The sequence below is a fragment of the Vidua macroura genome, chromosome 1, assembly GCF_024509145.1.
Source record: "Vidua macroura isolate BioBank_ID:100142 chromosome 1, ASM2450914v1, whole genome shotgun sequence".
NCBI classification, from domain to species: Eukaryota; Metazoa; Chordata; class Aves; order Passeriformes; family Viduidae; genus Vidua; species Vidua macroura.
Genome location: NC_071571.1, coordinates 103,838,695 through 103,853,502, shown reverse-complemented (window position 1 = coordinate 103,853,502; position 14,808 = coordinate 103,838,695).

The following is a 14,808-nucleotide window of genomic DNA, read 5'->3' as shown; positions in this document are numbered from 1 at the left end:
CTAGAACTTGTTTTGCTTGCACCTTATGTTTGCAGCAGGGCTCTGTATAATAATATGTGGACATATAAGCTGGGATGAAACCAATCTCAGGCATCCTGCTGTATCCCTGTGCCAAACACAAGCATGCCCTTAGTGATGGATGGAAGAGGGGGCAGGTAAATCTTAAGGTAGATGTCTTTTTTTCACAGATGGGTATAAACAGTCAGGGCAATTTAACTGCTTATAAAATGAAGAAAATGGATATATTTGCACTGGTAGATGATGGAATAAAAACATGTTATCGTTCTACAAATGGTATCTTTATATGTTTCCAAAGAGAGAAAGAAAACAAATAGCAAAATTAATCTATTCATTTTGCTCTGTGGTAACGTTTCTTCAAATTAAATTATTCCATAATGACCTATTCAGTGCTTTGCATTATCTTTGAAACAAATAGTCTATTATTTTGGTGCTTCTCTGGCCCTTAAAAGTGTGTCTCATTTCTTCAAAAAGTGATGTAGAAAAGTAAAATTTTCTTCTGATTCTCAAATAGGAAACAGGTACTGGAATTCTAAAAATCTTAGTTCCTAGTGAGTGTGATCTCACTGAATTTCTGTGGATAAGTTTTGCAATGGCAGAACTTAACAGGGGACCAAGATCAAACAAGAATGAGGACAAGACTGTGACTAAAGCTCACCTCACACTGAGCACACTGAGATCATCTCACACTGAACTCACTGAGATCATCTCACATTGAACTGAAACTACCCTTCCTTTGTTGCAGGAGTTTTGCTGAAGCAAGAACTAGAAAATTAGGTCTCTGTGCACATTAACAATGTTAATAAATTCTTTTTTAGTTGTAAGTGTAAAAGTCAAATTTCCAGTGTTTAATAGTGGAGCATACTTGTGGTCAATTTGGGTTCGAACTGCCTTTCAGTTAGCTAATTCTGCATTGTGAGGATGCCATACCAAAATATTGATCTTGTTCTGAGCAAAAAGACAACTGTGCTCAGTGTAAGTCTGTGCTGAAACTATTGTAGGACTAAGCCCTATGTGGCAGCTGTAACATTTGAATTAAGAGACACAGTAGAATATTTTGTGGCTTTTCCAATTAAAATAATAATTATGTAGTGTCTATCAGCATGGAATTCCAAATGTAAGCCTCAGGGTCAAATAGCTTAGAAAACTGAAACTCTGCTCCCTTCCTGGGAAAAAAAAAGGAGATGAAGGAGATTCTATGCAGCTTCATTTACATAAACTGCAAACATTGTTTACAAATAATACCATTTACTGCGTTCTGTTCTTCATAAATGACAAAATATTCTTACTCATGCACCACAGTAGCATGAACCCCAGAACTGGTAGGTCACTCTTATCAACAGGCAGTGATTTTATGTTTGATACTGTAGTAAAGAGAGCTCATTTAGAGGGTGCATGATATTCTTATGAGCACAGGTTGTGTGCATAGTTCTGGTGCCCTTGAGTACGGCAGGTAAAGCTCATTTAACCTGGTTAGCTTTCAGACGGAAGAGAACACATGACCAAGATAGTTAGGATGCCTTTTTGGAAACTCAGCACCAAACCTGCAGAAGTAGATTTGAAATCACAGAACTGAGTCCAATTAGCTACACATCAGAGTAGATGCTGCTGAAGTGATTTTCCTTGAACTGAAGCCGTGTGGTGGAGGATCAATCAATCAATTTATGAACACCTCGAGGGTAATAATAGTCTAGTGAATGTGAATTTGTCAAGGACAAATTGTATCAAAGCAATCTAATTTCTTTCTTTGACAGGATAAGTGAATAAGGGGGAAGCAGTAGATGTGATCTATCTTGGCTTCAGTAAGGCTCTTGAGTCTCCTACAGAGCATTCTCATAAGCAAATTATGGTATATGATTAAATCACCACAGAGAAGGCTCACAGCTGCTTGAGAAAACAAAATCAAAGAGAAACTATCACTGTTTCTTTGTCAAACCGGGAGGACATTTAAAATTGTGTATTTCTGAGTCCATTTTTATTCAATCCTTTGCTGATCAATGATCTGGATGATGAAATCACGAGGATGCTTTCAAATTTGGAAGGAGTTCCAGAAAATGGGAAATTGTTCCAAAAGCAGCTGATGGAAATTTGATAGAGGCACAGGCAATTGCAATATAAATGCTTTGTGTATATAAAACTGGGGAGAAAACACTCGGGAAGCAGTATAAGGAGTTGTTAGGAGGACAAAGACAGTGGCAACAGTGTGACACTACTATGTTAAAAAAAAGATTTCTCTTTTTCTTGGACAAATTAATTTTCATTTGTGAAGGGTAAGAAGGTCTAGGTGGCTCGAGATGACCTTGCTTGAGCAGAGAGATTGTCAAGATGACCTCCAGAGGTCCTTTGCAATCTCAACCCTTCCGTGTTTCAGTATCAATCTCACTATTGAGATCAGTGATACCTCATTTCGAGTAAAGTTTCAGGCTTCAGACTATGGGAAAGATGTAAACAAACACTCAAAGTGCAACAGAAGATAAGATAAATGATAGAGGCTTGAAAAACTTGACATCTGAAATAGACTGAAAGTGAAGTAGGCCACCTCTGTATCATTTGTTGCACTGGGCAGCAAATGTCCTCCAATTTCTTAGTGTTATTAAAACACATAACTAACATTTGAAAACTTGGGCTTCAACAGACTTCTGATGTATGTTTGATTTTGTGTCATTTTGTTGTACATTTAAAAGCTTAGATGTTCTTTATTTCTTTCTCTCCAAATGAAGTTCATCATATTTACCATGTTTTCTTGTTTGCCTTTTTGCTCCTTTTTTTTGTGTACTGAAATATCCCTAGGCAGAAGAAACTCTGCTATTGATGTTGGCAACTAAGATTTACAGAAAAATATAATTCCACCTCTGTGTACTTAGGGCTTTGTAAATTTTGTAGCATTATACCACTCTCTTCTGCATTTCTGTTGTACTGATTGGAGCAACACAGGTGAAGAAAATGAGTAATGCTAGTCAAGAAAATACGGTGGCTTTATAGAGTAACTATTCATGAAGAAAAAAGCCTTGAAACATTTCCAGAACTGGAGGCAGAGAATTTATTGTTCCTGCTGGATCTCAGAATAACTACTGCTTTGTGTCATCATTTTATAATCCTTGTCTGTCAATAAACATAACTGTAGCTAGCAATAAAAATGATACAGGCTCAGTCAGGCAATGCTACCCTGGTAAAACAAATTTATGAGCCAGTTAATATTTTTAATCCTGTTACAGAGATGACCTCAAAACCCAGACCATTTATTTAAGCCTCTATCCCCTAAAGGAGCACATGTGGATGTCAGATAAATGAAACCTGTTTTTGAATCATGTTGATCTTGGGCTGAGGTTGGGCAACAAGAGGGAGAAAGGGTGGAACCGTGGATATCTGTCTGCAAAAACAAACCAGCCCCATTAGTGTCTGTCTCCTGTCCAGTACAGAGTTGGTGAAACACTCTTGCAGGTTGAAATTAAGCCATTCATTTGATAACACAAAATTCAGTATGCTGTATTTTTCCCTTCCCCACATCAGTTACATGCCAGCGATTATTCCAGTTCTACCATTGATCCAAGATGACTTTTCACAACAGGGAGCCATTCTGTTTACGCTGCTTCAGAAATCCCTGAGATGTTATTTGATCTACAGCATCCATTAGATGCTGAATACATTTCCTTCTCTATTGTTTCATCTTATTAGGAAGATATGGCAATGACACTGTCTGCTAATTGCTATCCAACCAGTGCTTTGTGCCTTGTTAATTTTGACTAAGACTCTTTTCCTACATAGCACACTGTAGATATTGCTAATAGGAGAAAGACAGGTAGTTAATTGGTGTCTTGAGTGTTACACAGACAAATGAAAATTCACTGAGAATCAGTTTTTCTTTGATGGAAGGGTCAGCTCTTTTCACTAGTTGCTACACTGTCCTTTTTCTCTATGCTGCAAAGTACAGTATTTTATACTTGTAATGGCTACCAGAAGAATATAGGCTGCTGCCCACAAGTTATAATGAATTATTATGAGGAATGGTCTCTTTTTAAACCTTGGCCAGGTATTCTCCTGAAAGTGAAAGCCAGGGAGGGTCCTAGGTCAAAGTGTATTTTTGCACTGATTGTATGAGTCTCCTGGAAAGTCTCCAACATACCAAGACAAGACACATGGTCTTAACAACACAGTTGCAGGTTATAGGCACCAAGTATAAAGTAAGAGTGGCTACAAAGATATGTTCTTATTTGGGGAAGCCGGATGAGTCAATTTGGCAATAGAAGTTCTACTTCTAGTTCTCATCCGTCATATAAGAGAGGAATTTTTGATGGCTCCAGACAGCAATCCTTTGAGTCCTAAAAGAAAATAACTGAAAGTGCAAGGAAAAGAGTTTTCTTTCACCCAAGCTACTTACAAAATCTCTTTGTTCTTGGATTTAGACCCCAATCCACATCTTCTGCACTGCCTCATCAAAAATACAGGTTGATGTTTCACTTCTTATGTCTTGTGTATACCAATCCTCTACTGCATCCACAGACATGCATCTCAGGCAAAACAAATGATGATCCTTATAGAGTGAGAGCTAATTGTTGAGATAGATGGACAGAAACAGCAAACAAATCTCCTAAAACAGGATAACAGAAGCTTTCTGGTCATGAGCAAATATATTTACATACCTGGTCTTATAGAAAAGATGGATTGAGTACACTCACTTGAGTTATCTTCCTGCAAGTTGGTGGTTTGTAGATAATTGGTGTTCTGCAGCCCCCACAAAATGCAGAACTGAGTATGTAGCATCTCAGAAGTAATGCCGAGACTTTTAGATTTATATGCCTGCATTAAAGACAAATTTGGTAACCATGTAGAATGCTATACATCATATTCAGTGTCTCTCTGTTCACTACAAAGGTTTACTTGTGAAAAAATGTTCTGGTTTCACTGTTAATTTTGTTCAAATTTCTGTAAGTGAAGAACAGCCTTCAGACAAATAATCATTTAAGTATAGCAGCTGAAAACAAATGCTAGGAAGACTATAGCATCAATTAATTTCTTAGACATTAGAATGGCTCTCTGGATAACAATCAGAAGTTGCCAGACAAGAAAAATCGAGCAGTAAGGTAAATGAAACAAAAAGGCCCACTAAATTCAGTACAGTCTGGTGACAGTCAAATTCTAGATATAGCTTCCTGCTGAACTGCAAGAAGGTTATGTGTGATCTTAATCATGTGTAATGATATGGATGAGCACAGCTCAGAGCAGCACCCTTGCACTCTTCATTCTGCCTAATGTGCCAGTGCTCCTGCACACAGAAGCTGATGAGAGCCAACTTCTCAACCACTGAAGTCTGAACTTATAGATATTATAAATTCAAAAATAACACCTCCATCAGAAAATATTTTTCCTACATTGTCATAATAACACCTACGATTAGAGAGGGGGAAAAAGAAACCCATGAGTTTTTATCTCTTCTCTCCTGGTTTGGTTTTTTGTGCATTTGAAAGCAAGCTGTACATTGTCTGTTTCGATGTTTGCTCAGTCTAGACACTCTGTTATTCTTGGGGCTAAGGGAGGGGCTAGGGAAGGAGAGAGACAAAAGAATCACGTAGCGAAAAAAGGGAAAAGGATAATATGATTTTAAAATCTGGAGAAAGGTATTAACATAGGTTTTTGTGGATACATCAAAAGTGTTTTAACTCACTGGATTTTGAGCTTGGAGAAAGGAAGGGCCGTGTCAATATTCTTGCTGCAGGGAAGGCAGAGAGAGCAGGGGAGGAAAGCAGGTGAGAATCCTCCTCCCTCCTGTGGCTGCAATTCTGAGCCTGTGTTGAGCTGTGCATGTGCTACACACAGCCTCGGCAAAATGCTGATGTACTTCTCTCACAAGTCTGTCTGTGAAAGAGCAAACACTCTCCCTATCAGTTCCCTTCCTCTCTGTGTCTTAGTGCAATTGTCAAGTTTGAAAATTACAGACATTGCATGTGCTTAAGAAATTGCTAACTCACCCTTCTGATTTCCTCCTTCCCTTCTCTTCACCAGGTGGGCAGTTTTCATTTTTCACATTCAGTTTCACTCCTTGTTTTTGCCTTTCAAATCTAGCAGTGACGCAGGAAGAAAAAATAAAGACGTCAATAGTATAAAGAATATCTCATTAGTTTTGATTTATTATTTTTTTCCCTTCCCTTGCACAGAAAACTGTAGATTTAATTTGAGGAGAACCTAACTGGTAAACTGCAACTGAGCAGGAATTTAGCTGGAGAAAAAATGCAACTCAACATGAGCTGTTTTTATAAGCTTACTTAAATCCCTTATACACGAGCTCTTTCTTTTCCTCTCCTACCCAATGTGTGTCACATTGGCTCTTGTAATTCTGACTACCCTAAAAGGCCACCTTGAAATTCATTTCACAAAATATAATTTCCAAAACATGTTTTCAAAACTTTATTTATTATTAGAGAGGGGAGCTGAAAATTTAACCTTTGATCTAGACTAAATAACTTTTTGCCGGTTCACCCTGAACTGTCATTTCCATTGAATGGACTAAAAGAAGCAGAACATCTGAGAAGCAAAAACCTGTTTTCTGAAAATGCTATGGTTCTGCCAGTGTCTCACAGACAAGCTGGAACTAGTCTTTATCAAGCTGCTTTAAAAAATAATATTTGTAATATTGCAATATTTCTTCTTTGAAAATAGGTAATTTTAATGATGGATTTATAAGTGATGGAGGCAGCCATTCCCCCAGCCCCTTTGCCACAATGTGTGGGAACTTTTGCCCATTGCTGTATCCAGACAGACATGATTCCAGATATCTGTTTAGTATTTGAAATGGCTGAATGGGTTTTCTACTCACCATGAAACCAGAGGGAACTGAACCCACAGTCTGCTATTAATCCCCATTTCTTTTGCAAAGGTTTTGGTTGTTTTCAGAACTCAGATGCTGAGGCAATTTTTTGTTTCCTAAAACTTGTTCTGATTTTCCAAGTGACTAGATAGGTAACACAGCCCAGAGAAAGAGGAATGGGAGGGAAGGAGGAACAGGGAGGAATGGCCCCTGTGTCTAAAATTGACACTGACATATCAGCTTTTTGGGACTGGGGCCTGGATTGCCCTACATCTCTGTGAAGTGCTTAGCATATTTTGGGCTTTGTGAGCTGTTGCATTAATAATGACCTTGGCTCACACATAACAAACAGCCTTAAGCTCAGGCCAGTCAATATTTAACCTGGGCTGGGAGGGAAAAGAAGGTGGCACTCCAAGCACCATCCATCTGAGCTCCCAAGCTGTGAGATAAAGCTCTCAGCCATCAGGCAGATGTTCACATTATATTCATGGCTGATGCCTATTGTTTCATCAGCACTGGAATGGTTAACAGTCAGAATTACCTAAAATACTGTCTTTGGCTCTTGATCTTTTCTTCAGTGTTCTCTGACAACCCAGGTCAACGTAAAATTCTTGTTTATGACAAAAGCATGGCATAAGTGTGGCAAAAGGGGAATGCACCACTTTGTACCAGGGCAACTCAAGATGGGTTGGGCCACTGTTCATCTGACATGCACTTCAGTTAATGGAAGAAGCTATTCAGGAAAAATAATATTTAGGAAATATTCAGGGGAAAAAAATAAATTTAAGTCCAAAATAGTAATCCGTATTCCGGGTTTTAACAGTGCTAATGTAAAGCCATAGGAAAAGGATATGATGCTATACAGAATTTATGAGCAACTGGAAACAGTGTGAGATGTTGCAATATTGCTAGCAATAACAATTCATGTCTTTGCAGTGTTCAGTGCAAAAATATCATAGAAAAACAATGTTACACAGTTTAACAATCAATGATCTTTAGAATGTAGTACTACTGAATGAGTTTTTGCTGAGAGGATTCTATCTATGAGGGAAGAGAAGAAAGGAGAGAGAAATTGTCTGTATTAGTTTTAGGTTTGCAAAGCAGTTTCCATTTTCCAAGGAAAATGCTACTGGAGGAAAAATAAAAGTAACTTTCATTCACCATTTTGTAACTATTAAATACAGATGCACCAGAATACAAAATCTTTTATTTCTAATTTAAAAATGTATGAGTGTTATAAATATGTTAAGCTCCTCTGTTGTTATGGGTCAGCACAGACTAAAAAAATGCATTGTTAAACCAGCTGTAGTCAATATTGATTTTTGTACGTCCAAAATTTTTAGCCAATGATTACATATTTGTGAATATGCATTTTGAAATTTACTTCCGCTAGCAAATACTGTTTCTACAAATAAAGATTATTTAGTTCCTCTTTAGGGAGAAAATCCAGATAAGCAGAGCCATGTAAAGAAGGTTTGGGAGCATTTGTTGGGGGGAGTTTGTATGGGAGGAGGAGTGGGAGTGTAAAGCAGTTCTGAGTAATAATAAAAAGCAAAATGTCTCTAGAGAGACTTCATTTGTGTTTTTTCTCCTGTAGTGAGAAAGCTTTTTAATGAAAGAAATGTCCTTTAAATTCAATGCTAAGTGATGTTAAACTGAAGTGTGCATTATGGCACCAATCTAAAAGACTAACAGGTGTTTAATTGCTGTTGAATGATAAACTACAAGGTTTTTTTTGAGACTATTTGTGTTAGGGGCTGCTTGTTTACAGCTGGGATCCTTAAGGAAAGAAAATTTTAACCTTGACAGAACAATAGAAACTGGAAAAGAAGTGACTGGCTGAACGACTCCATTTCCTTTCAAGAGCCCAGTGCAGCAGTGCAAGACATCATCCGGTGTGACACACAGAGGCTTCAACAATAGCACATGTGGAAAACAGCTTTAAAATTTTTCAAAATAGTGATGAATTTCTAGAACAATGAATGTTCAGATCTAACTTCCTTCAGCCTTCTCGCCCCCTGCTCCTCATCATCCTGGTGCATTTATATAAGATTTTTATATCATACCTGAAGGTTCAGCATTTATAAAATAAATCAGTAATTTGATAAATTAAGTGTCAATAGAAACCTGAAGAATTGGAGGGAAGGTTAGACATTTTGTTTAATTTTAAATAATTTTGTTTAATGTTACAAACTAGCTGATAAAATTAAACCTCTAGCGTGTGCCCTTTCCTGGCAATCAAGTTTTGCAGAACAAAGAGAACAGAAACAACTGAAGAACAGAGTCACTCTCACCACCACCTCAGTCCCTATATAAGCTCAGCTGGCTTGTTTATAACACTCCAAAGTTAATTTTGTATGTGGTTATAGTTTAGTGACAGAAAGTCCACCTATATTCTTCTTGTTGGCTGGGTTGTTTTTTTCCCAGTAGCTTAGCATGAGTCCGCAATACTGCAGTAAAAGCTAAAGTCCTTGGGTCATATCCATTGCATGGTGTTTTTAGGACCACAGAAGCCATGTAAGGGCTCAGTTCTGTTTTTCATGATTATACAAACTGCTGCTGGGAACAATATTTAGTGAAGAAAGCAAGACTGTGCCCCAGGGCATGAGGAGGATATCCTATTTCCACTGACCATTCCTGGATGACAAAGAAAACAGGATTTTACTGAAATGGCAGAGCTAGGAACAATAGCAATAAGAACACCTGTAACAGCAGTATAATTAACATGGTAAAGCCATGTTTTGATACCATTGTAAGTCACTTGTAAGGGACTGGTTTCCTGCAATGACTGTACCTCTTTAAGATTGTGTAGTGAAGCTAAAAAGGTTCCTTTGCAAATTGTGACCTCTGTGACTTTTCTAAAGAAGGGCTTGGGATGCTTCAGAGGCAGCACGTTTGGAGTTGCTGTATTTTAATTGACTCATTAGCTTTCACAAAAACAATGACCTCTACTAACAGATCCTTTCCATGGCCCTCTTCGTATTGAATTCTTCCTTTGCCCTGACTGCTTACTTCGTCCAGTGGGTGTCAGTCCCCCTCCTCCCTAATTATTCCTCCAATTCCCATTTGGTGCTGAGCATGGACTAGATTTCTATAAAACTCTTTAGTCTTCTCTCTCCAGGTTTTCCATGTCTTCCTGTTTGTTCTGGGTCATCTTTTACTTTCTGTTCCTCTGCAGCTTCTGTTCTATTTAGAAATATCACTAGAGTGACAGTGGTTAATGCGAACACACAGAAATTCTTGAGGCCAGAATTATGAGAATCTCCTCTCGATGGTATTTTTCCATTATTCACTATACAAAGTGCTGAAGCAATACCTCAAGGAATGTTTGTTCCTTTATTTTTCCTTGTATCATCCCCAGTTTCAGCTGATCATTGATTTCTTCTGAGCCAGGATTCAAATATATTGGACTCTGCTCCTTCTGGCTCCTGGAGATTTTTTGACTGCCATCTGACCAGGGCCCCCACAGCTTTCATCTGTTTTCACTCCAAATCCTTCTTCTAAAATATAAAATTATGTCCTCTAGCCAGCATGTTGTCTTTTACTTTTCCTGTGGTCCAGACCTCAGTTAAAGATTTAACAAAAGCAAAAAAGCTCTGTTTCAAGCCAAATAAAGGAATAAAATCTAAAAGTTTTTCCAGATGAGAATGTTGGACATTTCACAGGCAGCTCATATGCTCTTTGGCAACTGAAATCCAGCACAAACTTTGCTCACGTAACACAAAATAGGATTTTTTTGATGTAAACTATTTCTGGAGCTTCCAATTGTTGCCTTTTTCTTTTAATACTTCTTATTTTATAAAATCTACAGGAAAAGATTAAAGTATGTGAAACTTCACATCTGTGGAGGCAGACTTCCTGGATTGTCATCTCCAGTTCCGTGCCAGGACTGCTGGGTGGCAAGAGCTGCTTGTACTTCAGTGAACATCACTCTGTGCATCTCCCTCTTGCATGCAGCTCATCAGTCCCTCAAGGGTACACAGCGCTGTCCTGAGTTTTCCCACCCGTGGAAGACCCCCCTCCTTGCAAGGACTGACAAGTCCAGTGGAATGTCTCAGTCATGTAGGTGATGTATATACCTGAAGAACTGTGCTTTTCTTTGAACATCAACAACAGAGCCCCCATTTCAGAAAAGCACTCTGATCAAACTCTGCTGTGCTCAGGGGAATCTGCTATTTAAAATCCAGTGGAAGTGGGGGCATTGAAAGCTGATTATATTCATGCTTACTGCACTGTGAAATTTTCCTTGCTATTGAAATGACTTTACAAAGAGAAACTCAAATGAGGGATGGATTGGAGGAGAGGATAAACTCTTTCCCTCCCACTTTCCAAATGACAGGCCTGCTGCAATGTAGTTATATACCACATTATACTAAGCTTTCTCACAATACAAAGTACTATTCAAACACAATGTGTGATTACTACAATTTCCCCTCTTTGGTTCACAGATATTATATCTGAAAGCATCTCTTAATTTGCTGTTTGTGATACTCAGTGCTGGACAGGATTTTCCTATGCCATTCACGTTGCCTGCAGAATTTCCTGTTGCTGTACAGTTCTCACCAGAGCAGCATGTGCACATGTGAATGCTAGGGCAACACAAACCCAGACTGGGCTGCTCTCAGCCTGCTGGGGAAGATAGTTCTGGATGTACTACTGGAAGAGATGATTCAGAAGGATTCATGACACTAAAGCACTACTGTCCAAATATATGAAACACATTTGGAATGTGTGACACTTAGAACTGATCCAGCTGGAAAGCGATTTTAAACAGAAGAGGGTGAATCTTTTGTTTCTCAGATGTTTTTGAGAGAGAATAGATGTGTTCTCCTCCCAAACCAGAGACTTCTTTCCTTCCTCCTTAATTCTGAGAACATCTTACTTGGCATAGGCTTTGTGAGCCACTGGTGCAAAACTAAGTTTAGCTCATGAAAACAAAATGACAATTACTTGTTACTCTGTAAGACCTAGTTTCACATAGCAAAGCATATGCAATAGTTTGGGGTTTTTTTCTTGTTCCATGCATTTTACCTTTAAATAGTTATAATCCATGAAAAAATATTAATTCTGTGGGGTGTTGTTTTGCATGGATTCTGGCAACCACTTTGGGAGTCTTAGCATCAGCACTATTAATGCACTGAATCATATCAAAAATTTCTCTCACTTTTCAAAGTGCAGTTAGAGTACTGAGGTCCCAAATACAGATATTTCCTGTGACCTTTAATTAAGCTGAGGAAAAAGCTGCCAGCTGCTGCTCGAAGCCTAATATCACAATGGCAGGTGAGGAAGAAAGTGGATGTGCAGGTACCTTTTGAAAGTGGTGGTGAGACAGCAGGGTGAAGAGGTGGAAAATGTGGAGATGAGCTGAAGGGGGAGGAATATAGAGGCATCAGTGTGAAATCTAAGAGACCAAAGATTAAGAGGAACAAGGAACACAGAAAAAAAAAAATAAAATGAAATCACACCATGAAAGGAGATCTTTTCTTATGAAGAAAGCACAGAAGTTGTGGCAGGCACAGTTTAGCCAAGTTGTGGACCTTGTTGCTGTCTGTGCTTTTATTGTAAGGATAGATACCAAAGAAAAAAGAAAGATTCTTAAACTGAAGGACTGAACTTGTCTAAGAGGAAGAAATTTAACCATTTATGAAAACAGGGAGCAAACTGGATTTCTATTTCTAAGAAAAGGAGCTTTCCTAAAAATTAGGCTCTGTGGGATCTCTTAGCTAAAGCTGCCACCTTTGTTGAAGATGGTACTGGATAACTCCATGAAAGCAATCACATGATGTGAATCTTCCCAGGCCTGTACTTCTACAATATATCAAATTTACACACACATAGGTGTAGAACTAGAAGAAACATGAAATGAGCAATATGAAAGTTTACATGACCTTCAATGGCGTTATTGTGGAAACTCTGATAGTACCACCATAACAGTAAATGCTCATTTCATTTGTTTTGGGGGAATTTGTTTCTTGAAAACATTTATTGTCATGGTGTATTTCACCTAAGACATTTTCAATAAGAAACAAAATGTTCTATAAGCAGAATGGCTTTAATATAGCATTGCCCCTTGAAACTGAAATACCTTAGGAAAGATTGTTTCTACAGTAATAAGTTGCACAAGAAAAAATGACCTGAGAATGTTGGGGGAGGAGGAAGCAGGAGGCAGAGTTGCTGTTGGCTTTCCTAGTTAAATTCAATGAACTACTGAATGGTGTTGACATGGAAATTAATGGAGTGAATATTGTTCTTTAGATGATATATTCGTAAATATGAGAAACTCATTGCAAGTGGAAGTCTCTGGTCTCTACATGTGCCAGGGACTGGCTCTTCTATGTTTCAGTGCACAAATTAGAGATGCTTCCCAGGCTTTTGGAAACAATTCCAGATTTTTGGCAACTTCATCATTAGAACAGTGCAGCATGTTGGAACAAACGAAAATTAATTCAAATCATTAAGATTTCATTTGTACTGTGGTCACCTCACCTTCCTGCTCTTTATTTTTGTACTCTTTGTTCTTGGATTCATTCTTCCAACATTACTTCTTTCATTCATAAGATATTAATTTTCATTTTCTTGGAGACTAACAGATGCTGTCTCACTTTCCACTCCAGCTCTGCCTTCTTGTTCTTGTACAGCTTACATAAAACTGATGCCATTTGGGTTTTGCCTTTTTTTTCTTTCATATGTTCTCTGTATACTTCACATATATATTTGTAACTCTATAGTCACCCCTGGGGGGAGGGTGGGCTTTTGTGGACCTCTTTCCCTAACTGCCTCTGACAGCTTTCAAATAAAGACCCCCTTTTATATTACCTCCTTACTAAAATTATCTCGAGTTTCATTTCCAGGTTTGTTGCAGGCAACAAAAATGGCTGCACTAAATAAGAGTTCTTAACTTACTCAGCAGAGCAGGGGAAGAAGCAAACACTGTATAAAAAGGCCTTAACAACAGTGATAAAAGTCTTGCACTGATTTCACATACATTGCTAACCTTTCCCTAACTTGGATAGCATATGAAACACACGTAAAAAAGTTTGTGGCAAGTGAAATATTTTTTTTTTAAATCAACTAAGAACCAGCAGGGTTTTTTTAAAAAAAGAAGAGAGTTTAGGATAGTTATGCTAAAATAAATGTTGTTTTAAAGACAGGTACATTTTGAACTCATCAAGAGAGATGGTAAAATAAATACTCTTCAAAGTGTTTCATCAGTGTCTTACAGTTAGTCTTCCCAGGGCTTTAAAGTTTTTCTCTCTCCTCCACAGATAGGTAGAAAAGTATCTCCAATGCCTTGTCTTTGTGAACAGAAAATAATATGTCTTAGATAGCTAGAGCTTTCAAATATCATGAATAAGCACTTAAAAATGTCTCACCAGCTGAGAAGAAAGAGAAGTAACTTAGATCATAAATGGATCAGTTTCAGAAATTGTAGTGATTAACACCATAGTAAATCTTAAGAAAAACATCCATGAGAAAGATTCTGCCACCTTTATGCAGGCTTAATAATAACTTACTTTGAAAAAGAAATCCCCACTGGAATTTAGCGAAGGAAGATACTTAGCAGTCAGTTTAAGTATGTCAAAGCCTGATCCAATGGTAGCAGAACTTCTAAGATGCTATTTTCGGCTACCTTAAATATTCATTCAGTTTGGAAGAGAACAATTTAATAAGCATGAGTCATCGTGGATTTGTGAAAGGTAAATCATCTCAGACAAATCATAGTATTTCATGAAATAACTGTTGGTATAGACAGAGCCAGCAGATTTAACATATTTGGATTTTCACAAACCTGTAGTTAACTTTAGACATGATGGATTATTGTGTCATGATCTTTCAAATACAGGACAGTTAATAAAGTAAAACAAAATAAAATAGCTAAGAGACATCAGGGAGGTGGGAAGCAAATGGCTGAGATTACAAAGGCCTTAGCATTTTCACAAAAGCAGGGACCCAGAGGCATCTCTAGTGAGATCAATGCCTTTTAATAC